Source organism: Benincasa hispida, chromosome 8, assembly GCF_027475165.1.
Source record: "Benincasa hispida cultivar pf3 chromosome 8, pf3_genome.v1.1, whole genome shotgun sequence".
Lineage (NCBI taxonomy): Eukaryota > Viridiplantae > Streptophyta > Magnoliopsida > Cucurbitales > Cucurbitaceae > Benincasa > Benincasa hispida.
In genome coordinates this window covers 29,238,332-29,241,671 of record NC_143485.1, presented here as the reverse complement: position 1 = coordinate 29,241,671, position 3,340 = coordinate 29,238,332, and positions in this window count along the sequence as shown.

Below are 3,340 nucleotides of genomic sequence, written 5' to 3'. Positions count from 1 at the left end.
CTTCTTGATTGCCCAATAAGCCTTGTGCTGGATTTCAACTGGGTGATGCAAGACTTACCATAAACCATCCGATAGGGGGACATCCTGATAGGAGTTTTGAAAGCTGTCCTATAAGCCCATAGAGTGTCATCTACTCGGAGGCTCCAATCCTTTCTACCTGGGTTGACCACCTTTTCCAAAATGGTATTTACTTCCTTATTGGACACCTCCGCTTGCCAATTGGTTTGAGGGTGGTATGGGGTGGCAATACGATCTTGAACACCGTACTTCTTCAACAAGGAGGCAAAGACCCGATTGCAAAAGTGTGATCCTTGGACGCTGATGATTACTTTAGGAAAGCCAAACCTGTATAGAATGTTAGTCTTCAAGAAACCTGCAACCACTTTAGCATCATCAGTAACTATGGCCTTTGCTTCCACCCATTTGGAAAACTGCTAGCAAAATATACCTATACCCATAAGAATAAGGAAAAGGTCCCATAAAGTCAATCTCCCAAACACTAGATATCTCACAAAATAAGATAGGGAATTATGCCATCTCATCTCTACGAGACAGTCCACCTGATTTATGACATCGTTCACAAGTTTTATAGACAAAATATGCATCCCTAAATAATGTGTCCCAATATAAACTAGAATCTAAGACTTTCTTGGCGGTTCTTTCTGGACTGAAGCGTCCTTCACATGCATGCTTATGACAAAATTCAAGGACAGAAAAGAACTCATCATTAGGGACACACCTCCTAACTATCTGATCTAAACAGAATTTCCAAAAATAAGGTCCTCTCAAACATAATACTTTGTCTCACTCTTAATTTTATTTTGCCTATGCTTATTCATACCATGAGGGAACTCACCAGTGGTCAAGTAGTTTCCAATTCCAGCATACCAGGGAGTCATAGAAATACCATTTGCCTACATCAAAGTATGGTCAGGGAAGTCTCCATCAAAACTGAGGCAACCTTCATCACTATTATCCTGCTCAGGTGATCGGCAACGACATTCTCACATCCCTTCCTATCCTAAAGTCTAAGGTTAAACTTCTGAAGGAGAATAACTTACCTTAGCAATCTGGGCTTGGACTCCTTCTTTGACATTAGGTAGCGTAGAGCTGCATGGTAAAAAAAACAATAACTACAGATCCTATAATATAAGGGAAAAAATTTTCTAAAGCAAAAATAACAGCTAAAAACTCCTTCTCCGTCGTAGTGTAGCTACATTAACCGGGTTGAGGGTTTTCGAAGCATAGTATACCACGTGATGTCTCTTATCCACCTTCTGCCCCAACACTGCTTCTATAGCATGGTCAATCACATCGCACATGATTTCGAAGGGAAGATCCCAATGGGTTGTCTAAATAACTGGAGTGCACGACAAGGCATTCCTTAGCACATCAAAACTTCTCCTACAATCATCATTGAAATAAAAAACCACATCCTTTTGGAGGAGAGAGGTCATCGGTTGAGCAATCTTACTAAAATCTTTAATGAACCTGCGATAGAAACCTGTAAGACCAAGAAATGAACGAACCTCCCTAACATTTTTGGGGTAAGAGAACTTAGCAATAACATCAATCTTAGTAGGATCTACCTTTATGCCATGTTCAGATACTATGTGTCCTAATACAATGCCACGTGTGGCCATGAAATGACATTTTTCAAATTATGAGAGGTAAGGTCTCAGCTTCCCTCAGATAGGCGTACTTCAGGTGGTCTGGAAGCTCCTTCAACTCCAATTTAGGTGCCTGTAAAATAGATGGAAGCACCTTGTCAGAAGATTCATCATCGAAATATGAGGGCATACCTACCAACTCTATCATAGACAAGGTGGCAAGCTCTCCAAGTGGGATCAACTCTCCTGAGTCATCCTCATTGTTGTCATAGACGTCCCATATAACCTTTTGCTCAAGAGAGTCAAACACATCAATTTGGCACAAAGAATGTACTTTCCCTATCGTGGAACTTTTCATGGAATTGATAATATAAATTTAACAAACTCACCATCGAACTCCACAGACAAAGTGCCCTCATCCACATCTATCTTATTCTTGGCTATCTTCATAAAAGGGCGGCCAAGTAAGATAGATGCAGATGAGATAGATGTGGGCTCCTCCATTTTAATAACATAAAAATCAACAGGAAAAATCAATTCATTGACCTAAACTAGGACATCTTCTATGACTCCTAATAAGTGTATAAAAGACCTATCAACTAATTGAATGACAACTCCAGTTTCAGTTAGGTCCTATAGTTTTAATTCTTGATAAATTGAATAAGGCATGACATTTATTGATGCCCCCAGATCTAGCATGGCCCTATCAATTTTCTTATTACATATAATGCGGGGGGGGGGGGGGGGGGGGGGGGGGGGGGGGGAACCTACCTGGATCCTTTTGTTTTCTGAAGGATCGCAGACACAGATTGACTTACCACCATTCTCTCCTTTTCCTTAGCCTACCTCTTCCTCGTGCAAAGATCCTTCAGAAATTTGACATATTTGGGAATTTACTTGACTGCATCGAGAAGAGGAATGTTTACCTCCACCCTTCTAAACATCTCTAAAAGTTCATTGTCCTTGTCTACAACTAGTTCCTTTGGTCTTGCAAGCCTAGAAGGAAAAGCTGTTTTAGGCACATACGCATCTAAAGGAGGATAAGAGTGAAAATATACTCTCTGTTTGTTTTGTGGTGGGAAAACGGTTTGATCTAAAGAAGAAATTTCTGGATGCTCCAATTCTTGCTCTTTTATTGACTCAACAGGTGGCTCCAACTCCTTTCCACTCCTCATGTTATTGCACTAACATTTTCTCTAAGAATTGTCTCAGGCTAGGACGGGAGTTTGTCAGACTGTCTCTTCAATTTGCTCATAAAGGTGGCTAGCTGTGAGACTTGGGTCCCCAAAGCTTCAATGGCTTTCTTTGTATCCTGCTGAATATTCTGTGTATCCTGTTGAAATTTAAAAGAGTTGTAAGCAAGACTTGTAACTTGTAAGCAAGACTTGTAACAATGTCTTCTAGGGACATACTTTATTCAGACAAAGCTTTATGATGAGGCTGAGCCTACTCATTTTGCCCTCCCCATTTGAAGTTGGGGTGATCTCTCCACCCAGGATTGTAGGTCTGACTGAATGGGTCATGCCTTCTATTTTTCCCATTGTAATTGTAGCCTCCAATGACATTTACCTAAGGAATTTCTCCTTGAGAAGCACTTGGGCAAACATCAGTTGAATGGCCAGTCCCATGACATACTTGGAAAACAGAAGCGGGCTGTCCAATTTACACCTTCGCCAACTGCTTAACAACAGAAACTAAGTCAGATATTTCTTTCTTAAGCTCACTTACCT